Raw genomic sequence first — 24,555 nt, 5'->3', positions numbered from 1 at the left:
AGGAAGAGGCAGGGCAGGTACTGGGTTTGGAGAAAGGGTATGGACACACCCGTGGGCTACAGTGGCTTATGTGCCAGCAGACATATGCAGGCTGGATTGTGGAACTGCTCTGGCTATAGCTGGCCTATGGGCCATGAGTTTGAGGTCCTTCCCCTTGTGTTTATAAAACTAAGAGTTTTGGTCAGAGACAGGCTCCTTGCTGGCTGTGTTACCTGGTCCCTCTTCAGCCTCCCTCCCAGGACAGCAATGTTCCCTCTCATTTTTCTTCATTCCATGAAGAATACATTTTTATATGCACCGAAGTATGTGTGAATGTGCACCACCAAGAGAAATGTGCACCACTTAGCTGTGGGCACTTTGACAATAAGCAGGTGACATCGGAATCTCTCCTGAGTGGGTGCACAAGTGCCCAGCTTCCAGAGAACACTGCAGGACCGCCCAGTCACTCAAGCTGTCCCCTGTAGAAAGCTTTTCCACTGCTGGCCCGTTGGTGAGCAGAGACAGCCAGTTGTGCCCTTGTGAATGAAACAGACTGTTGCCTCCTTCCGTTCTGACCTCAGCCCCAGGGAGAGTCTCTGGTTGAGCAGCTGAAAAGCAAGAGGCTGAAACCCAGGCATCAGCAAAGCACCTTCCCCATGACATTTCCCCCCAGAACTTCCCAGAGATGTGGCAATGCATGTGTCTGGATCAAGGCACTGCCTATGAAACATTGCATCTATCTGGATTCTCTCTCTCGCCATGCCGGTAGCATTTTGGTCCTGTTTGAGACACGGACTCTTTCTTCCTCCGTGGGTGTGGACAGGGCCTAGCATTCTGTGGCAGCTAGCAGGGCATGCAAATAATAATGTCGGAGAAAGACCCTAAAGTGAGAGAGCCATTGAGAAACTCGCACCGAGGGAAGGTTGGGATCATAACTTGACATTTTTGGTTGGGAGAATAGTATAACAATGGTGCCCAGTCCAGGACATGACCTTATTGGGCAGGGTCCTGTTCCCTGACCCAAAGCGCTTATAAATGCATAAAAGGTGGGAAGGGGAGTGGAGGCACAGAACAGCAAAGTGACTCACTCTGGTCACAGAAAGGCTAATAGCCCAGAGCTAAGCTTTCTTCAGTCCCAGGATTCTGCCCCCTCCACTAGCCCATACCATCCAGCTCAGACAGACACTCCCAAGATGAACAGCCTGAAACCATTCCATGCTGTGAAGTATTCTCTTGTCCCCCCCCCCCCCCCCACTTTTCCTGAGAGAGCGGGCCTGCCTCCAAGAGCGTTGGTAGAGATTGGCCATTGTGGGAGCTGGGGTGTGCGCGTATACGTGTGTGTGTGTGTGTGTGTGTGTGTGTATACGTGTGTGTGTGTGCGTATACGTGTGTGTGTGTGTGTGTGTATACGTGTGTGTGTGCGTATACGTGTGTGTGTGTGTGTGTGGAATATGATGGCCCTCAGGGTTCTGATGGGGACACGGTGGATTCCCCATGAGGTGTCTTTCTAAAAGAGATGCCCTAGGCCAGTCAAAGCGATCAGCCTCATGCAGGTATGGATGCGGGAAGTTCTCTGCCCCATGTGATGCAGGAGGCCAGACACTGGTCTTACTGGTCTCTTCTGGCCTGATGCTCTGTGACTTAATGGGGCCACTGCTGGATCTGTGGCAAAAGCCAACGGTGTAGGTTCGAGTAAAGAGTCAGGAGCTCTTTACCTCTGCTGTGATCTGGCTGTGTGAGCTTGGGAAAGTCAGGTGGCCTTTGCTTTCCTGCATGTTAAATAGCTTAGTCTATAAAAACGGCCCTGAGCTTTCCTAGCATTTACAGCTGGAGCTGTGATTTAGGCCTGTTGTAATAACTGACCCATGGTACAGGGATGGCTGGGCCAGATGACTTGTTACCGTTATTGCGGTCGCATGTAAGGCCAGTGCTATGGGCTCTGTGGTACTAGGCACCAGACAGAGCTGCAAAGCATGATCATTACCACTGAGGCTGGGTCGGACAGAGGCTGAGGTGATGGTTTGGAGTGTTTTTCCCTTCAGACCTTCAATCCTCCTGTCAGCGCAATCCTCGTCGCAACTGCACATCAAGAGCGTGGCTGGCTGCTTTTTTCTGCCTTTCTTCAGAGTGTCACTAGCCGCATCCACTTACTGTAATTCGTGCAGCTCAGAAGTCAGACGATGAAGTGAGCTCATTTGGCATAATTATCAGAGGTGTCAGGAATGTGAAATTCAAGGCAATATAACTGTCCTGGAGCCATCACACCTTAGACAGCCTGTCAGCTCTTGATGCTGCAAGGGTAGGAAATGCACCTGCTTCCTCAAGCAGAAAATAGACTGTTTAAAGACATCGGTAAAGACTAAACTGCTTTCTTGTTTTTCTTGTTTAGCATCTGCTTTCACTTCCTGCTCCATTGCCCCCTCCCCTCTTTGTCACTCATCTGTCACAAGCCTTCAGAAACAGTCTGAACTGAGACGGGCAATATGGCTCATGCTTCATAACAAGGTCACTTTGATTACAATCCTGTGAACGAATGGGAAGCCTGGGAGACATTTCTGTTTCATGTGTCTGGGAGAGTCCAGTAAAATAAATCTCTAGCTGCATAACTGGTGCCAAGGTTCATCCATGCGTGCCCGCTGCTCCTGTGGTTAAAGCATATGTCTAGGAGCCACAGTTTGGGTTCTCATGCTGGCGGGAACTTTCTGGGATGTTGGGCAAGTCACTGCACCTGCTCACGCTGCACTTTCTCCATCTTGGAAGTGGCCTCTCAGGGAGGGGGAGGTCAAAGAGAAGAGCTCTGGATATGGAGAGTGCTACAATGGAGCTGTAAAAGTGGCTAGTGCATTCTGGACCCGCTAAATGTACCTGGTGAAAATGCACCACAAACACGATCCCAAATCATTCTCCTTCCTATAGCAGTGGTTAGTGTTTCCAAGATGGTGCTGATTCTCTTGCTTCCCATAAGGATAGCCTGGGTGCCTTTAACCTGGTGGGCAAACAGGTTTGCTTAACAGGGCTGAACTGCATCATACAAGCTTTTCTTAACATGGGGAGGGCTGAGAGAGGGAATTCCCCCCACACCCGTCCAGCAGGGGTTCCAGAACGATTTGTGGGGACGGCTGACTGGATAAGTGTGAGCTGTGCAGGAACTCTTTGTTCTTCCATCCAGGACCCTTGCAGTCTATTTTCATGCAAATGGGTTTCTGCCATTCAGCTCGCAGAGTTAAACTGCTGCTTTCCAGGTCTGTGACTGCTATGGCTGCCTGTGTTCTCTCCATGTTTTGTAAACCCCTTGGAAAGGAAATGAAAAATGAATACGAACTGGAATAAAAACCAGGCAGGAGCTTAGGTAACAGCAATTTTAGCATGGTACCATGACGTGGGCTACTCAGTCCTAGTGCTCTGGCTAAATCCAGCCCACATTCTGAAATGAACCCCGTGTTCCTCTTCCAACAAGCCAGTTGTTTCTGGGCAACACCCTGTTTCCTCTGTGTGCAAGGGTCACATGGCCCTATGGGAGGCCTAGCTCATCCCAGTCATCCCAGTTTGTGTTTAAGAGACCACTTGCAAACTGCTCCACCTAGTGCAAACTAAAACCAGCTCTTGCAAGTTACTCACCATCCTTCCTTATACACAGAGCTGGATAGGCCTCCCAAAGATTTAGGACACTACTGGGTCTTAATGTCCACCCACTCACCTCTTCCTATCCCTGTTCCATGGCTCTGCTTCCTCCTGAGAGGCTCTAGTTAACCTGCCGGAGCTCTTAGCAGAACCAGTGAACCAGCTGGTGGGTGACCCAGGTGGGAGAGGCTGGAACCCATGACCCTGGGGTCCCCAGGCTAATGCCTTAACATCTAGGCCACTTTAAAACCCATCCTAGTGCCCTACCTTCAGGGTGTCCCTTACCTGGCCTTCCTAATGCGGGTGCCAACTCCATCCCTTGGGCAACTGGCCCCAGGTCATGCAAGTGGTAATTAAGCCATTTAACAGGCATTTGCCAGCCCCTGTCCGTTTCTGAATGTACTGTTAGTCAACAGGACTTTCCTTTAAAATTAGTTTAAAAACTATTTCATTCCTGTGTTGCTGAAAATTATAAATTCACATCTCTAAAAAATGTCAACCCCCCTGGCTGCCATCGGGCACAGGGGCACCAGTACTAACTGCGTAGGGCCCCCTGAGCTGGGCAGAAATTGGGTGTCAGGGTGGCTCTCCAGGCAGCTGCTGCTATGATGGAGACTGTGGCATGTACAATGGCACTGGCCATCTCCATTGCTTGGGCATCCAGGCTGTCTGCAGTGGCTCAGCAGTCACAGCAGGCGTCCCGTTCAATGGGCATGCCCTGTTTGTGGAACAGACAAATACACAATTACATGGATTAAGGATTCCCACACTACCATAAAGTCCCTGGCACTGTATGTTCTCAGCCTGACCCATAAATGGCTCCTGCCCCCAGCTCACTGCAGGGTTGGGGAGCCAACAGTGCCAGGAGCCCCTGGCTAAGAAGAATAGGGATTATAAAAAGTGCCTGAAGCAACCAGCACCCTTGACTTAGTTGGGCACAACCTGCCCCAAGCCAGGAGCCAAAAAATCTGTTTGAAGGTGCATCTGAGAGCAACATACCAGACTTGCCTGCCAATCTCCCCTTTTGACAGTCACCTTTCCCACTACCTCCCAGCCTGAACCGCCTTAACGTCAGACTGCTGGGGTCTGGCTACAGTATCCCAGGGTTATCCCCTCCAAATCCTTTCACCCACTCCCCCACCTGCCTACTCCATCCCTCTTCAGAGACCTGCCCCCCACTCCTATGCAAACCTATTCATATAGGAGGCCAAGGAGTTATTGTGACTGGGCACAGTGGAGGAAGTTCTGCCAAAGGCCAAGGGAGGTCTGCGGCCTGTTCTGGACCTGGGAGATCTCAACAAGTTTCTATGGAAACTCAAGTTCTTGATGGTCTCCCCAGCCCCAGTCATTCCCCCTCTGGCTCTGGGACACTGGTGTGCCGCTGAAGGATGCCTATTTACATGTAGCGATCTTTCCGGGTCACTGGAGGTTCCTTTGTTTCACCATGGCACTGTCCACTACTAGTATACAGTCCTCTCCTTTGGACCGCCTATGGCTCCATGGGTGTTCTCCAAATGTATGGAGGTAGAGGTGACCTACCTCAGGCACTGAAGCATCCAGATTTACCCTTACCTTGATGACTTGTTGGTCAAGGGCAGACGCAGGACTCAGGGCTGTTACAGCCTAGCACTCCTGAACACCTGCTGGTCACTGGGTCTCTGAGCATGGTGGGGCTTGGAAAGGTGGCGTTCCTACTCAGAAGTGATCTAGCAGGTCCTGCTGGGAAGCAGGAAACCATCCACAAGGCTGATCTACAAAAGCAGGTGAGATTCTTCCATTGGGGAGTGGGGGGTGGAGCACGGTATCTCTCTGAAACACACACCGGTGCAGTCAGTTCACGACTACTTGCTGCAACTTTGGCTGGCACCCAGGCTTGGTGCACCCCTCCATTAAAGTGCATCTTGTAGCTTTCTCCACTTTCCATGACTGGTTCAAGGGCAGCCACTTTTCCAGAACATGGTGGTGCAGTTCTGCTGGGGTCTAGTGTGGGACTCGGTCCCTCTGTGGAATCTTAACCTAGTCCTCTCCCAATTCATGGGGCTACTCTCCAAGCCACTTGGAGCCTGCTCCGTTTCCCATTTGTCCTGGAAAGTATCATTTTTGTCATGATTACATGAGTGGTCAGTGCAGCTAGGTCTGGGGGAGGCTGTCCCCAGCCTCACCTACAGCCCCACCTCCTCTGCTGAGGCTCTGCCCCCCCCACCACAGGGAGGAGAGGAGGTGGGGCAGCATGGCCAAGCATGTGCGCTTTCCCCAGCCTCCCCGGCCCTAAAGCTCCAGGGAGAGAGGAGGACACACAGATCCAGTCTCCCTGGCCCTAGAGCACTGTGGAGGGAGGAGAGTACGTGGCCTGAGCCTCTCCGGTCCCAGAGCACAGGGAGAGCGGGCACTGGGGGCAGAAACAATCCGCCCCCAGAGTACCTACAGCAAGTGTTTTGGGGTGGAGTGTGGGCAGGGCCATGCCTGGAGGTCTGGGAAGGCAATGCCTTCCCCCACCTAGGCTACCAGACACCCACTAATGGTAATATCGGTGAGACACATTCCAGAACTCTCGGGCCCTGTTTTCTTCAAGGACAGAGTCTATTTATGGCCCCAATTGGCCTTTCTTCCAAAGCTGGATTCTTCCTTCCACACGAACCAGGACATCTTCTTACCTGCATTCTGCCCCAAACGTCACAAGACAGAGAAGGGGAGAGGGCTGCATGCCGTGGAGGGCCTTGGCCTTTTACCTGGAATGGACTAAACATAAGAACATAAGAACGGCCAGACTGGGCCAGACCAAAGGTCCCGCCTGCCAACAGTGGCCAATGCCAGATGCCCCAGAGAGAGGGATCACAACAGCTAATCCTCACGTGATCCTTCCACTGTCACCCACTTCCACAGAAACAGAGGCCAGGGGCACCATTCCTACCCATCCTGGCTAATAGCCATCGAGGGACCTAACCTCCACAAATCTATCTAGCTCTTTTTTGAACCCTATTAAAGTCTGAGTAAAAACTCAGAAAAATGTCCTTTTTTTGTTTTAAACCTGCTGCCTATTAATTCCATTTGGTGACCCCTAGTTCTTATATTGTGGGAATAAGTAAATAACTTTTCCTTATTCACTTTTTCCATACCAGTCATGCTTTTATAGACCTCTGTCCTATCCCCCCATAGTCTCCTCTTTTCTAAGCTAAAAATCCAAGTCTTTTAAATCTCTTTTCATATAGGACCCGTTCCAAACCCCTCATCATTTTTATTGCCCTTTTCTGAACCTTTTCCAATGCCAATAGATCTTTTTTGAGATGAGGCGACCACATCTGTATGCAGTATTCAAGATGCGGGCTCATCATGGTTTTATATACAGGCAATAAGATTTTCTGTCTTATTCTCTATGCCTTTTGTAATGATTCCTAACATTTGATTTCCTTTTTTGAATGCCACTGAACATTGAGTGGATGTTTTCAGAGAACTATCCACAAGGACTCCAAGATCTCTCTCTTGAGTAGTTGTAGCTAAATTGGTCCTCATCATATTGTATGCATAGTTGGGATTATTTTTTCCAATGTTCATTGCCTTACATTTATCAACATTAAATTTCATTTGCCACTATGTTGCCCAGTCACTTAGTTTGGTGAGATCTTTTTGAAGCTTTTCACAGTCTGCTTTGGTCTTAATTATTTAGAGCAGTTTGGTATCATCTGCAGATTTTGCCACTGTTCACCCCTTTCTCTAGATCATTTATAAATAAGTTGAATAGGATGGGTCCCAGGACAGACCCTTGGGAAACCCGCTAGTTACCTCTCTCCACTCGGAAAACTTACCATTTATTCCTACCCTTTGTTTCCTGTCTTAACCAGTTCTCAATCCATGAAAGGATGTTTTCTCTTATCCCATGACAACTTGCTTTATTTAAGAGCCTTTGGTGAGGGACCTTGTCAAAGTCTTTCTGGAAATCTAAGCATACTATATCAACTGGATCCCCCTTGTCCACATTTTTGTTGATCCCCTCAGAGAACACTAGTAGATTAGTAAGGCATGATTTCCCTTTACAGAAACCATGTTGACTTTCCCCCAACACATTATATTCATCTATGTGTCTGACAATTTTATTCTTTACAATAGTTTCAACTAATTTGCCTAGTACTGACGTTAGACTTACTGGTCTATGTGGTGAGCATCCACACCCAACGTGTAATGGGCATGAGCAACACATCTTGAAGAACGCCAGTTATGAAAAAGGTAACTCTCTTTTTAAAGACCAAAAGGGGAGAGTAAGACGGACACACATTTCCAGAGGCAGTGTGGCCGTTCAAGTACGTTACCCACTGTGCTTTCTGGGTGATTGGATTAATTCTTTGTCCCAGGCAATCAAGCTTTGAGAAAAAGCTCAGGTGAGGCCACATCTGGAGTATTGTGTCCAGTTCTGGGCTCCCCACTATAGAAAGGATATGGACCCATTGGAGAGGGTCCAGCAGAGGGCGACCAAAATGATTAGGGGGCTGGAGTGTATGACCTATGAGGAGAGACTGAGGGATTTGGGTTTGTTTAGTCTGCAGAAGTGAAGAGTGAGGGGGGATTTGAGAGCAGCCTTCAACTTCCTGAAGGGAGGTTCCAAAGAGGACAAAGAAAGGCTGTTCACAGTAGTGATGGATGGCAGAACAAGGAGCAATGGTCTCAAGTTACAGTGGGGTAGGTCTAGGTTGGATATTAGGAAAAACTATTTCCCTAGGAGGGTGGTGAAGCACTGGAATGGGTTACCTAGGGAAGAAGTGGAATCTCCATCCCTAGAGTTTTTAAGTCTTGGCTTGACAAAGCCCTGGCTGGGACGATTTAGTTGGGATTGGTCCTGCCTTGGGCAGGGGGCTGGACTTGATGACCTCTTGAGATCTCTTCTAGCTCTATGATTGTATGATTCTAAAACATCTGGTGAAAACATAGAGGAGTAAGTTTCAAAGCTCTACGCTGGACATTTTTGCACCGGTGCTTTTTAATTGGGCTTGTAAAACTTGAGAGTGCTTCTCTTTTGCACACCCCCCCACACTCCACTGTAGCCATCATTGAAATGTGTAATCCTGCACATTTGAAAGTTGATCTGAGGGCGCCAAGCTGTCTGCGTGCGTACATTTACCCACATGCAATATACACAAGCTGGTTTGGAGCAGGCACAATGGGTGGGAGTGCAAATATTTACAAGTGCCAGAATAGGTCCTACGGCGCCTGATGCTGTGAGATTGCAGTTTTTGAGAACACACAGAGTTTATTTCAGGGACATTAGCTCTCAGCCATGAATGCTCTTAAATCAACCCCTCCCCCATACATACAATGACAACCTGGTGCTCCTGTTTCAGAAACGGGTCAGTTTCAGCAAGAGATTAGAGGTTAGGAACTAGGTAGAAAGACACCAACCAGTTCATTTCCCCTTGTATTACTTGGCAACACAATTGCTTTGTCCCTGGTCCAATTTGCACCAAAAATGCCAACTTGCTCTATGCTGGCTTGTTCATATTCATTCCTACTACAGCATGCAGAAATTAACCTGCTGCTGACGCCTCTATTCCCCAGCAAATGCCTAATAATACATTCAACAAAAATAATTATCTTGCTGTAAACTGGGTATTAGCATATGAATTAGAGTTTAACATATGAAAGGACTTTTGATGCTGTATAAAATTGATAAAGAAAATGACCATAACAGAATAACAAATTACACTTTAAAAGACATCTTTATTGAGCACAGCTTGAAGGCTCCATAGCTGAACCGAAATGCCCGTGTTGGAGAGGGGGAAGAGACACAGAGGAGTATGATCGTATTCGCTTCTCTAGTCATCCTAGGCACATTCGGTGCCAAGACTATTAGAGCATTTATACCAAGTGAATCCTTGTACCCTTCCACCTCCTGTTCTATATTACCCAGCCTTACACATGCATGTAGCTTGGGCTCAGGTCACCACTGTGGTTCCCTGGAGGAGCAATGCTATTTCTCAGTGCCATGCAAATTCCAGAAGGGAATGAAGAGGAAAGAGGAGAAAGTGACATGGATTTCCTTCCCAAGGGTTTTATATACATATATATATATATATATATATATATATATATATATATATAGTTTTGCGCCAGCCATCAAACCTGGTGCAGCTGCAGTGTTTTTGCCTGTCACCTGATCTAGAATGCCTTATGCAAGGTGAAATGACTGGTAGTCTCAAGTCTATTGCCTTTCTATTCTTTCTTCAGCACGGGAATAGGAGTGTGGAGAAAGTTATCAACAATGCCTACATACAGAAGGCACATGAAATGGGAAGAGGTGAGGATGTCACCATGTAAGTCTAGACCACTGATACTCAGACTCAGTGGGTCAGTTGTCAACATTACCCAAAATGATAAGTGGTTAATAACAGAGTAAAAGCATCCTGATTTATTAACAACTTAGATGGCTTAATATTGATCACAAAGGCTACATCTACACTGGCATGATTTTCCGGAAATGCTTTTAACGGAAAAGTTTTCCGTTAAAAGCATTTTCGGAAAAGCGCGTCTAGATTGTCAGGACGCTTTTCCGGAAAAGCACTTTTTCAGGAAAAGCTTCCGTGGCCAATCTAGACGTGCTTTTCCGCAAAAAAGCCCCGATCGTCATTTTTGCGATCGGGGCTTTTTTGCGGGAAACACTACAGTGCTGTCTACACTGGCCCTTTTCCAGAACAGTTTTCTGGAAAAAGACTTTTGCCTGAATGGGAGCAGCATAGTTTTTCCAGAAAAGCTCTGATGATTTTACATTGGCTCGTCAGCGCTTTTCCGGAAATTCAAGAGGCCAGTGTAGACAGCTGGCAAGTTTTTCCGGAAAAGCGGCTGATTTTCCGGAATAACTTGCCAGTGTAGACACAGTCACACTGTTTTAATATCAAGGGCTATGTCTACACAGCAGCGTTATTTCAGAATAACTGAAGTTACTCTGAAATAACAAAGAACCTGTACACACGGCCAGCCATATTTCAAAATATGGACTTCTTACTCCAACTCCTGTAACCCTCATTTCACAAAGAGTAAGGGAAGTCAGAGGAAGAGCGTTCTTCCTTAGACTTCCTGCAGTGTAGACAGCGAAAGCTGTTTCAAATTCAGCTATGCAATTGACGTAGCTGAAGTTGGGTAGCTTAATTAGATGTTTGCTCTGTTGTATAGAGGTGCCCATAGGTTGCTAAGAGTTGCAGGAGATACATTAAAGAGCTATTTATGGCTCACGAGTCTCAGTCTGAGTATCACTGTCACTGACCTAGATATTGCTGAAGTCCAGCAGTGTGATATGAAATAGCTTTCCCCCAGCTGAACTGTTCTATGACACAGGATGGGATGGCTTTAAATGTTGTGTGTGAATTTAATCAGCCGATTCTGGATTGGTGAGCTGTGAAGAAAGTAGAAAATAAGGGGGAGGGGTTTTATTGGCCTTACAAATTTGCTGTAAATGTGAGATCACCTGAAAAAGAAGATACGTCTACACCAGCTTGTTAGTTCGAGCTAGGTAGGGTAATGAGGGCAAGCGGAGTTGCAAATGAAGCCTGGGATTTAAATATCCCGGGCTTCATTTGCTTGTTCCCGGGTGCCGCCATTTTTAAATCCTACTTAGTCCGAACTCCATGCCCGCGACTACACGCGGCATGGATTAGATAGTTTGAATTAAAGATCCTAATTAGAACTACCATTACTCCTCGTGGAAGAGAGCATTACAACCTGGCCTCTACAGACACTGGTTTCAAAAATCTTCCCCCCCCCCCCAGAATCATAGTACACAGATTTTGGGGAATCGCTGACACCATCAAGTACTTTTTTATCCCTAAAAACAAGGGGTGAACACTTGAAGCCACCCTCAGCAGTACCCCAAGCTTTTTTGCCTCAGAAGAGCTTGAAAAACGAAAAGAGAAAAACAAGCTGCAGTCTCTGGTAGCTGACCCCTCAGTCAGAGCCCTGCAGATACACACAGACTGACCTTCCACGACACAAGAATGAAATCATCACCTTGAAAGAAGTGATTTGTATTAAAAAACAAAAAATAAATTTGATGAAGCATACTTGGTTGCTAGGTGTTACAGAGCAACTAAGGAAAACAAATTAAAATTGTACCTCTGGGCACAATACAAGGTAATAAATGGGAAGGGGAGGTATAGAGTCACACAGAGCAGTTCAAACCAAATCACAAAATAAATTAAAATTACCCTGAACGTGACTAGATTCACTTTTTCTCCTTTATTTACTTCTAATCTTTTCATGGTTCAGTCGCCTTCCATGCTCCCGAATTCTTTAGAGGCATGATAGAATCACAGAACATTAGAACTGGAAGGGACCTCGAGAGGTCATCGAGTCCAGTCCCCTGCCCTCATGGCAGGACCAAGCACCATCTAGACCATCTCTGAGAGATGTCTATCCAACCTGCTCTTAAATATCTCCAGTGATGGAGATTCCACAATCTCCCCAGGCAATTTACTCCAGCGGTTAACCACCCTGACAGTTAGGAAGTATTCCCAACCTGAACCTCCTTTGCTGCAGTTGAAGCCCATCGCTTCTTGTCCTATCCCCAGAAGCCAAGGAGAACAATTTGTCTCCCTCCTCCTTGTGACACCCTTTCAGATACTTGTAAACTGCTATCATGTCCCCTCTTAGTCTTCTCCTTTCCAAACTAAACTAGCCCAATTCACTCTTCCCTCATAGCTCATGTTCTCTAGACCTTTACTCATTCTTTTTGCTCTTCTCTGGACTCTCTCCAATTTCTCCACATTTTTCTTGAAATGTGGTGCCCAGAACTAGACACAGTACTCCAACTAAGGCCTAACCAGCCCAGAATAGAGCTGAAGAATGATTTCTCGTGTCTTGCTCACAACACTTCTGTTAATCCCTCCCAGATCATGTTTGCTTTTTTTGCAACAGTGTCACACTGTTGACTCATATTTAGCTTGTGGTCCACTATGACCCCTAGATCTCTTTCTGTCATACTCCTTCCTAGACAGTTGCTTCCCATTCTGTATGTGTGAAATGGATTGTTCCTTCCTAAGTTCTTTCCTTTGCATTTGTCCTTATTAAACTTCATCCTATTTACCCCAGACTATTTCTCTAGTTTGTCCAGATCATTTTGAATTATGATCCTATCCTCCAAAGCACTTGCAACCCCTCCAGCTTTGTATCATCTTTATACTTAATAAGTGTACTCTCTATGCCAATGACTACATTGTTGATGAAGATATTGAACAGAACTGGTTCCAAACCAGACAACCGAGGAACCCCACTTGTTATTGTCTTCTAGCATGATTGTGAACCATTAATAACTACTCTCTGAGAATGGTTATCCAGCTAGATATGCACCCACATATAGTCGCCCCATCTAAGTTGTATTTGCCTAGTTTATTGATCAGAAGATAAAGCGAGACCATATCAAATGCCTTACTAAAGTCTAGGTATACCATGTCTACCACTTCTGCCTTATCCACAAGACTTGTTATCCTATTAAAGAAAGTGATCAGATAGGTTTGACATGATTTGTTCATTACTTCCAGGCAGGTAGTCCTGCCTGAGTTTAAATTATTCTGTGTCTCTCAGGGTACGTCTACACGACAACGTTAATTCGAACTAACTTAGTTCAAATTAGTTAATTCGAACTAAGCTAATTCGAACTAACGGATCCAGACTAAAAAGTAGTTCGAATTAGTGTTTTGCTAATTCGAACTAGCATGTCCACATTAAGTGGACCCTGAACCAGGGTTAAGGATGGCCGGAAGCAGTGCTGGCAGGGCATCAGAGGAGGACTTAGAGCGTGGAGCTGCTGTCTCAGGCTAGCCGAGGGCTGTGCTTAAAGGGTCCCGACCCCCACCCCGGACAGACAGTTCTCAGGGGTGCCCCGCTTGCAAAGCAGTCCTGGCTTGGAGTGCCCTGAGTGCCCACACTGGGCACATCACAGCACTCGGCCATCAGCCTGGCTGCACTTGCCACAGGCTGCCATCTGGGGAGAGAGGGCAATTGGGGGGCTGCAGGAGAGCTTCCACCCCCAGAAGCCGGCAGAGCCAGCCCAGTCCTCCCCATTGGGGGCTCGTGCCCCATTCCTCCCTCACCTCCTTCCACTTACCCTTCCCTAGCCCCTCTTCTTGATGTACAAAATAAAGATAATGTGTCTTCCAAAATGGAATCTGTCTTTATTGAACAAAACTGGGGGAGACTGGGAAAAGGAGGTGGGAGAGGGGAAGAGAGAGGGTGGGAGAGGGGAGGGCAACTAACATGATTAGGGGTTGGGAACAGGTCCCATATGAAGAGAGGCTAAAGAGACTGGGACTTTTCAGCTTAGAAAAGAGGAGACGGAGGGGGGACAGAATAGAGGTCTCTAAAAGCAGGAGTTGGGTGGAGAGGGTGCATACAGAAAAGTTCTTCATTAGTTCCCATAAAGAAGGACTAGAGGACACCAAAGGAAAGGAATGGGTATCAGGCTTCAAACTAGTAACAGAAAGTTGTTCTTCACAAAGCAAAGATTCAAGCTGTGGAACTCCTTGTTGCAGGAGGCTGTGAAGGCTAGAACAGAGTTTAAAGGGAAGTGAGATCAAGTCATGGAGGTTGGGTCCATGGAGTGCTATTAGCCAGGGGGTAGGAGTGGTATCCCTGTCCAAGGTTTGTGGAAGGCTGGAGAGGGATGGCATGAGACAAATGGCTTGGTCACTGTCTTTGGTCCATCCCCTCCAAGGTCCCTAGGGTTGGCCGCTGTCGGCAGACAGGCTACTGGGCTAGATGGACCTTTGGTCTGACCCAGTACGGTCATTGTAAGCTCAGGGCTCAGGGTCGGGGGTCTCAGTGGACCCCCTTGATTCTCTTGCACACCTGCTCCTGGGTGGCCAGGCTGGCAGCTCTCCTGCCCAAGCCGGCCACTTTCCTGTGCCTAGTGCGGAGGTCGTGGACGAGGTCCACGATGTCCGCACTAGCCCAGGCGGGTGCCCGCCTCTTGCGGTCCTGGGCAAGCTCCCGGGAGCCGCCAGCCTAGTCCCGGGAAGAGGGGGAGAGCTGGGGGGCATCGGGTGGGTGGCTCGATCCGTGCCAGGTGCAGGGTCTGCTGGCTGGGTGCTGGCAGGCTTGCACCTGGCACGGGCACCATAGCCAGCCCGTGCCCCTTTAAGGGGTCCGGGGCCGGGAGGAGGGCGGTAGAGTTTCCCTGGTGTTGGCCAGAGTGGCCACCAGGGAAAGCTGGGGAGGGCTAGCCTCCCACTAGTTCGAATTAAGGGGCTACACACCCCTTAATTCGAACTAGCTAGTTCAAACTAGGCTTAATCCTCGTGGAATGAGGATTACCTAGTTCGAACTAAGCGCTCCGTTAGTTCAAATTAAGTTCGAACTAACGGAGCGCTAGTGTAGGGCCTATGAAAGTTAGTTCGAACTAACATCCGTTAGTTCGAACTAACTTTGTAGTGTAGACATACCCTCAGTTCCTGGTTTATTGCTTGCACACAAAGAAAGCAGGCAGGGAACCTATATCCAATTCAAATTTCAACCCTCTATCTCCATTGGTTCTCCCGGTCTGCTGGCAAACACCTTTGCTAGGTACCTGACTTTAACCCCTTAGTCACCGGGTGCTGGTCAGCACTCCTCCTGTCCATTACACACACACACACACACTCTCTCTCTCTCTCTCTCTCTCTCTGTCTGTCTGCTGGAACTTCAAACCTTCTTCGTTTCAATCACATGAAATATTTAAATTAGACTGGGCCAGAGAGAAGGACCCAGGTTCCCATCTCCACACCATTGCACCTGCCAGTGTGTGCTTTTCCTTCCCCTCTTTCCTTCTTTTCTTTCCTATCCCTCTTCTTTTGTCTTTCATCTGGTACGCATCTGGCCTACCTGGCTGACACTGTATATTTTACAACAACTGCTCTAAGCCTGAGATTGGAAAGAAGCAGGTAAAAGCAACATCCTGATCAGCCTGGTACAAGTTTGCCAGGGCTTGAAGTAGCTGTTAACAAGGTGTGCTCTGCCTATGTTTTTTAGCAGTGAGAATGCAACTGAAAGTCAACATCAGAGACAGAAGCTGCATTTTCTAGTTTTTCTGTTCTCTTTTTTCCTCTGTTGTGAGTGTTTGTCTTGTTTTGTTTCCTAGGAAATGGGCTCAGACTTTAAAAATAACAATAATAACACCAGTTTCAGCCCATTTCAACTGACTTTTTCTCTTTTCCCCAAAAAGGACAGTTATTACTATCTAAGAGATTGTCAAAGAAGGAGGTTTTTTTTACTTCTAATGACTCTCTACTGCTAATGGGAAAGGGAACAAGGGATTGTTAAAAAGAAAGTTTTACTTAATACCTTCCATTTCAAGTTTTTCTCCATGTCTTTAATAAAAGGTTAAAAAATATTTTTAACAATAAACACACCATGATACCTGGCAGGCTAACTTAGGTGTCTTGTGTACCAAACCATGGCTCTTGTTTAACACTTTTTAATATTGGAAGGTGACAGTTTCATGTTAACACCTTTGACTATATTGGTCCATTTATTACATCTACATTAACACAACAAGGACACAGATCTGATAGAGACACTAGTTACGGAGGACAAAAAAAAACAAAAAAAAAAACCCCAGGGAGGGAGAGCAGGTCACAGGTTGAGGGATTCTGAAGGAGATAGAGCAGAAAACCCTGGACAAGGCAGACTGCCCCAAGAGCCAATCTAGGAAGTCAGTGGATGCCCCCCACAGGAACACTGGTTGTCTGATTTAAGAAGTGATGGAAGGTCCCCCATAGGACTGGAAGGGTCCTCCTGGGTCATCAAGGCCAGTCACTTGCTGTTGCAGGCAACCCCATCAAAGAATCCTCACAAACTTATCTGGCTTCCTTCCCTCCAGGGCCTGGAGGAGGGTGACTTAGGTCTCTGTGGGGTTGCAGGTGAGCAGTGTGTAAACAAACAAGTGCTGGGACAAATGCAGCAGGAGCCTGAGTGAGCAGTTCTGGAGGAGATAGAGGAGGGACTGCAATCCAGTGCACTACAGGTGGGCATATGCCAGTGCCTGCCTCTCACTGCACAAAGGGTAGATGTCGGGAGTGTCAGTGAACTGTGCTTGCTTGTGTTTGTGGCTCTGAGAAGGAGCTGCTCACTCATGTCCCTGGCATGTCATCAAGGCTGCCCCACTGGGATGATTTCAATCAGTCCGTTGCACTAGACACTGAATGCGATGGTGCACACTGACCGTGAGCCTCAGTAGGGCAGGTTTCCCCACATCAGCCTCTAGCTGCCCTTCTGTTCCAGAAATACTTCCTCATGGGATGAGGGGTTCACTCTCCAGACCCCTGCTTGGCTCCTGGCCTCTCTGCTGAGCAAGGGGGCCAGTTGGGAGATGAATTCCATCTGCTGGGAGCTGGACTGAGACTTTCCCCTTTCCCGTAGGACACCCCACAGCATCAGATGGCAATAGCCAGCAGTCACTACCAATGGTGGGCAAGAGGGGGAAGGCTCTGCTATGGCCCACCATTACCAGTCTTCAGTCTGAGTTAGCCAGCCTTCAGGAGGCAGTGTTTATATAGAAGGGTGCACATGAAAATTGATTCCTTTTCTCTGAACACTGACACTTCACCCATCCCTCCTCCCGCTGTTTTCTAGAGTCTCACAGCTTCAGATGGACACTCCTTTCTGTGCCTGGCCTTTTAACACCCTCTCTGCAGCCGTGAAAGCAGCAATCAGGCCCTAATTGGAGCCATCCAGGTTGCTGCAATGAGCAGAAATTCTCATTGAAGTCAGACCTTAGATTCAGCAGCTGCCAGCATATCCCAGTAAGTGACAGTGATGAGGACAGATGAGGGCAGTTTTCTTAATGGCATCGACAATGGCTCTAAGTAGCTTATTATTTTGTTTTTATCTGGTGATTGCCCTATTTCCTTTCTCTTCCAACAAAGAACAAAAAAACACCATGTAGGCTGTGTCACAGGCCAGGATAAACCAGGCTGCTTCTGTTCCCTGTATCCTCTGTGTGTGTCTTTCTGCCATGGCTTTTCCTCAGAGATGTCTAATCTGCAGTGCCTCTCTTTGTGTGGTGGGCCTGGACCTCCAGCTCCAGAGAGGGATTTCTTGTGGTGCTACCATGTATTGGGCTGAAAGGCCACACCACAGGGCTCTGTAGGAACAGGGAGTTCCCTTGGGAGTCTCTGTGGCCCCCCCTCAGATGTTCCCTATTCCTATCTGTGTTACTGTACTGTAGAGCTATGCACTGCCATGATGCGATGCTGTACCATGAACGCAGAAGGTGCCACCTCCATGAGGCAGAGCGGGAGAGAATGCAGGAGCCCCTGAGGATCCTGCGTCTCCCTCACTAGAAATAGTAGTTCAGACTCCCGGGCTCAACCAGGCACAGTGTGCTGAGTATTTACCAACGCAGCTGGGGCAAACAGAGCTTACACTAAGTCACTGGGTCCCTTTAAAACTGCAGCTTTACTGAGCACCTCCCTGCTGGCTACACAGAACTGACTGAACACTCCCACCAGGTCAGGTCACAGATTTCAGTGTGGGGCCCACAAATCTACCTGGCAGGAAGGCCGTCTGGTCTGGAATGAGCACGGAGGTGGGATGCAGGTCTCAGTTCTCATTCTGGCTCTGTGGCTGACTCCTGGTATGACTGGGGGAGTCACCTCTTTTTGTGTGATTGGGATAACAGCGCTCACCCCCGCGGCTGATGAGGTGCTGTGAGGGGAAGTTAATGTCGCTGCAACGCATCGAGCACTTTGCAAATCCAAGTGTTATTCCAAAATCAAGTCAGGCACCTAAAGGGGGTTTCCTGGGGCACTGTCAGCAGTTGGAGGGCGACCTTCCACCTGAGTCTCTTAGGGTCTGTCAGGACCGCACAGACAAAACCCATGGCTGGTCTGTGCCACCTGACTTGGGCTGCGGGGATGTTTCATTGCAGTGCAGACTCCTGGGCTTGGGCTGCAGCATGAACTCTGGGACTCTCCCACCTCTTAGGTGTCTTCGGCCATGGTGTCTAATTGCTGTGTGGACAGATCCTTACCGTGGATGAGGACTTGTTGGCCAGAGAAGCAGTCAGTGTTGGCAGCTTTGGACTGCAGGGGGTGAGTGTCTAAAATCCATTGCTGGGAAGAGACAGGAGGTAGAAATGAAGATGATCTGCAGAATCCCGGACAGAGAGCTGAGAGACAAGATGAGATGAGCGTTGGGGGTGAAAGAGGAGGGGGAGAGAGTGAGGTGGGGGAGTGTCTGGATGGCTGTAAATGGGAGCCGTGGAAAGGGGGTAGTGGCAACAAGATGCAGTCTGAGTGACACAGCTGAGCCAAAAGCATTGTGCTGCTCCATCAGCCTCTCATTGTGCAGGGAAGAGGCTCTGAAATGGAACCAGATAATCGTGCAATTACAGCTTCCAGTAATGACAGCCTCTCTTGAATGTGACATAATGCAGACCGGGCCATCGCAAGAGACCCCGAGTGCTGGGGAGGGGGAGCTCAGCTGTCACTCCCCCCATGGTCAGTCAGTGCAGTGCCTTGCCAAACAAGGGGCTGGAATGGGAATGCATGACACGCACGTACGGTCTCAAGACGCAGGAGGGGGCCCTTGGAAGGTGGAGGGAATTAATGCCGTGGGGACATTGTAGGCTCCTGGTAGGCAAGCCTCTGTGCTGAATACCCAGTGGAGTGAATGCTGCATATGTCAACACGGAGGTGTAATTTCCACCTCGAGTGGCTGTACCAGAGCTAGCTCTCATTGAGCTGGTGAGCTAAAAATAGACTCGCTGCCACAGCAGTAGGATGCGTCAGCTGTTCCAAGTACAATGCCAGGTGTGCACTCAGGGGCTGGCCCTCCTGCTGTAGCTATCCTTTATCTTTCGCCCCCTGAGAGCCAGTGTAGGTGTGCTGCCCAAGCTAGAACTCAGACCTCCAGCTGCTGGATTTCTGTTGTTGCGCTGCATTGCTGATACATTCAGAACAGCTGTTGATGCATATTATAATCTGGTTAGAAATCAATCTGTTGATGACATACTTTATCATTCCCAGACAAAAGTTTTTGATTAGGAGAGCGTTAAGATCGAAAAGATAGATCAGTTGCTCTGGGGCTGGATGGGTAGAGGACCCTTATTAGAGCATGCAGTTATTTTTAAAAATTGTTTAGGAGTTTGAAGATTTCAAGCACAAAAATGAACTCAAATGTATGAATGTCTGGAAGTTCACAAGAACTTTAGTTCTGCACTATACCCCACTGAGCACTGTCCAATGGCATAGCATCATGTCTATAAGAAAGATCACAATATCTGCTCATCTTCTTGTGTCTTCTGTGTCCAGTAGGGATGATCAGAGCTTATGAAGGTTTATGTTGAATACTAGGGGACTCTGTGACCATTATTTGGTCAGAAGACAGCGTAAAGGTGGAAATCTGGTTATAGAGATTTACATCTGTGACTTAAATTGATAAGACTATGTGGTTGGTCTTTGTACGCTGTATAAAGAGATGGTGGGCATAGCGGATTTGTTGTTCTACTTGCTCTCCTATCTTGGCTTCTGATTTGATCGTGGAGCTGACTGTCAGGGAATGAAAGGTAGTGATGGTTGCATGAAGACTGTATATGAAAAGCAATAAGAGCAGACTGCAGTATTCTCACTGTAATAGACATGTAGGACAAGGTGGGGTCAAGCCTTTCATTGCATCTCAAAAGGGAGAGATTGGAAGAGCTGGTATTTCTCTCTGGAGCAGCTGGCTCCTATAGGATGGGTGAACCAGTGTGGGGCTTCCTATGAGTGTAGATCAGAGATTTGTGTAGTCAGTACAGGATACTGGTGCAGGGTTATATTGGCATGGAAAATGTAGCACATTATATGGTGTTATGACACAAAGATGTTCCAGAGATACAGGCAGAAGTTGAACAAGAACTCATGGAAATGGCTGAGTTAATATTGTTTGGGGAAAATTAACTGAACTTTGGGGTAGTCATTGTGTTTTTTCAAACACTTAATTGAGACTCTCTGGACTTCCAAGCACATTTTTAAATGCCAATACATTTCTAAGAATGTCATTTTTAGCAATTGACTTGTGTTTTACAACTTCTGTTGTACTTGAGTTGGTCTGAAAATTTCCTTACTTTTTCCCAAACTTTATAATCTCACTGTGACAGCTCACCTTGCACAGCCCCCAGTCCAGTAGCATCTTAGCCCTTTACCATCTGTAATGCTACTGGACTGGGGGCTGTGCAAGCACCAAAGGCAGCCAGCCAGGTGAGCTGTCACAATCCCATCCATGTCAAGTTCTCACATACCAAGATTAGTTCGAATTAGCATTTTTCTAATTCGAACTAGCATGTCCACACAGAGTAGACCCTGAACTGAGGTTAAGGATGGCCGGAAGCAGTGCCGGCAGGGCATCAGATTAGGACAGTTCTCAGGGGTTTCCCGCTTGCAAAGCAGTCCTGGCTTGGAGTGCCCTGAGTGCCCACACTCGCCACATCACAGTACTCGGCCATCAGCCCGGCTACACTTGCTGCAGGCTGCCATCTGGGGGGGGGGGTCAATCAAGGGGCTTCAGGAGAGCTTCCACGTACCCCATTCCTCCCTCACCTCCTTCCACTTAGCTCTCCCTAGCCCCCCTTCCTGATGTACAAAATAAAGGACACGTGTGTTCAAAAATAGAATCTCTCTTTATTGCACAAAACTCGGGGAGACTGGGAAAAGGAGATGGGAGAGGGGAAGAGAGAGGGTGGGAGAGGGGAGGGCAACTAAAATGATCAGGGGTTTGGAACAGGTCCCATATGAAGAGAGGCTAAAGAGACTGGGACTTCTCAGCTTAGAAAAGAGGAGACCGAGGGGGGATATGATAGAGGTCTATAAAAGCATGAGTGGTGTGGAGAGGATGCATAAAGAAAAGTTCTTCATTAGTTCCCATAATAGAAGGACTAGAGGACACCAAATGAAATGAATGGGGAGCAGGCTTCAAACTAATAACAGAAAGTTCTTCTTCACAAAGCAAATAGTCAACCTATGGAACTCCTTGCTGCAGGAGGCTGTGAAGGCTAGAACTAGAACAGAGTTTAAAGAGAAGTTAGATAAAGTCATGGAGGTTGGGTCCATGGAGTGTTATTAGCCAGGGGGTAGAAATGGTGTCCCTGGCCTCTGTTTGTGGAAGGCTGGAGAGAGATGGCACGAGACAAATGGCTTGGTCACTGTCTTTGGTCCATCCCCTCCAGGGTCCCTAGTGTTGGCCGCTGTCGGCAGACAGGCTACTGGGCTAGATGGACCTTTGGTCTGACCCAGTAAGGACATTCTAAGCTCAGGGCTCAGGGTCGGGGGTCTCAGTGGACCACCTTGATTTTCATGCCAACCTGCTCCTGGGTGGCCAGGCTGGCAGCTATCCTGCCCTAGACGGTCACTTTCCTGTGCCTAGTGCGGAGGTCGTGGATGAGGTCCATGATCTCTGCACTAGACCAGGCGGGCGCCCGCCTCTTGCGGACCCGGGCAGGCTCCCGGGAGCCGCCAGCCTGGTCCCGGGAAGAGGCGGAGGGCTGGGTGGCAGCGGGTGGCTGGCTCGAGCCATGCCAGGTGCAGGGTCTGCTGGCTGGGTGCTGGCAGGCTTGCACCTGGCACGGGCACCGTAGCCAGCCCGTGCCCCTTTAAGGGCTCCGGGGCTGGGAGGGGGGCAGACGAGTTTCCCTGGTGTTGGCCAGAGTGGCCACCAGGGAAAGCTGGGGAGGGCTAGCCTCCCACTAGTTCGAATTAAGTGGCTACACAGCCCTTAATTCGAACTAGCTAATTAGAACTAGGCGTTAGTCCTCGTAAAATGAGGTTTACCTAGTTCGAATTAAGTTCGAACTAGCAGAGCGCTAGTGTAGCACCTATCAAAGTTAATTCGAACTAACGTCTGTTAGTTCGAATTAACTTTGTAGTGTAGTCATACCCCTCGTGTCAGAGACGTAAAGAGCTTGATGTGTTTAGTTGATTAAAAAGAAGACTGAGGTGTGGCTTGATTACATTAGATGAATCTCCTCAATCAGAAAATAGCCAGGGACTACAGGATCTTGAATGAACTGAGAAAGGCAAAGCAAGAACTAATAAGTGAAAGCTGAAGCCATCAAACTGAAATTAGAAATCAGCCCCCCCATTACCTTAAAAACAAAACATTAGTGAAGGTGATTAACCATTGGCACAAAATGTCCAGCCCTTCACATCAAGATTGGTATCTTCCAGAGAGGTATTCCTAGAGGCAAGGTGGGGGAGATATCTTTCACTCGACATCTTCCGTTAGTGACAGACACAAGCTCTGGAGCCCTTCTCAGGTCTCTGTAGCTCAAAAGGCCAATGCCAGAGGCCCCAGTGGGAGTGAACAGAACAGGGAATCATCCAGTGATCCCTCCCCTGTGGCCAATTCCCAGCTTCTAACAGAGGCTAGAGCAGAAATCCGCAACCTTTTCAAACCAAAGAACCAAACATCAAAACTCAGAACAAGTGGTCAGCAAAGAGCCAGTAGATAAGAATACCCACTTGCATGACTGAAACTATACAACTTACTATTATTGATGATTGACATGGTGATTAAAAATAGCATAAATGAAACATTGGACTTATTTAATGGGACTTCTGCTGCTGTTGGGGGTGCAGGTGTAAGGGTTGGAGTGTATGAGGGGCTCAGAGTAGGAGCCTAGGGTGTGTAGAAGCTGCAGGAGGCAGGGCAGGGTGCTGGGGTGGGAAGTAGCTAGACAAGGGGGCTGGGCCAGGATCACCACAGGCAGATTGTGGCGTCCCTTCCTGCCCGTGCTGCAGCAGGAGGGGGGCTGCCACCACCAGCCCTTCCTGTGGCCAGATGGGAGCCAGACTGTGGAGCCTGTCCCAGGACTGGGGTTGGGGACAGGATGCTGCGGCCAGATGGGGCTGGGCACTTTTGCGCCACACACTGCTCTCAGGCTCACTGTCCCAGGCATGGCTTCCTGTCGCTCCATTGGCCAGAATCTGGCCAATGGCACATCAGCAAGAGCCTACAGGCTGCGCATCTGTGTGCTGCTGTTCCTCCAGCTGCAGGAGGGGGAGGGGGAGCGGGAGCGCACGCACATGGAGCCATTTGTGGCTTCGCTTCTTCCCCAATCACTTTCTACATTCCTCCCCCCCTCCCCCCGCAGGAAGCTGGCATTGGATCCAATCTTGCAGCGAGCGCAAGGCTGGAATGCCAGTGCAGGCTCCCCGTTGGGGGAGGGGGAGTGAGGGAAGGTGAGGTCAAGCTGCGAGCCATATTTGGCTTCTAAGTGAGCCATATTTGGCTTGCAAGACATAAGTTGCCGACCCCTGGGCTAAAGACACCATTGCTGTCCATCCTGGCTAATAGCCATTGATGGACCTATCCTCCATGAATTTATCTAGTTCTTTTTTGAACCCCACTAAAATCTTGGCTTTCACAACATCTTCTGGCAAGGAGTTCCACAGGTTGAATGTGCATTGCATGAAGAAATATTTTCTTTTATTTGTTTTAAACCTGCTGCCTATTCATTTCATTTGGTGACTCCTCATCCCTGTGTTATGGAAAAGAATAAAAAAACTTTCCCTTATTTACTTTCTCCACACCAGTCATGATTTTATAGACAATTATGAGATCCCCCCTTAGTTGTCTCTTTTCCAAGCTGAAAAGTCCCAATTTTATTAATCTCTGTTCATATGGCAGCCATTCCATAAACCTAATTTTTGTTGCCGTTTTCTGAAGCTCTTCCAATTCCATCTTTTTTTGAGATGAGGCATCACAGGTCCACACAGTATTCAACACGTGAGTGTACCAGAGGTTTATAAAGAGGCAATACTATATTTTCTTGAACCCAAGTCTCAATTCCCACTCCTTCCTCTCCAGTTGCACATACATACTGTAATTTTGCAGCCTTCCATGCAGACTTTAATGGTCTCGGTAGGTGTTCCTATAGCCACAGGAAATTCTGTAAGCATCCCTATGGTATTTATGAAGTGCTTACCCCCTGCAGGATTCCCTGTGGCTTTCGTTCCTCTACAACAGTCT

This window comes from Pelodiscus sinensis, chromosome 18 (genome assembly GCF_049634645.1).
Source record: "Pelodiscus sinensis isolate JC-2024 chromosome 18, ASM4963464v1, whole genome shotgun sequence".
NCBI lineage: Eukaryota > Metazoa > Chordata > Testudines > Trionychidae > Pelodiscus > Pelodiscus sinensis.
This window is presented reverse-complemented; position numbering follows the sequence as displayed.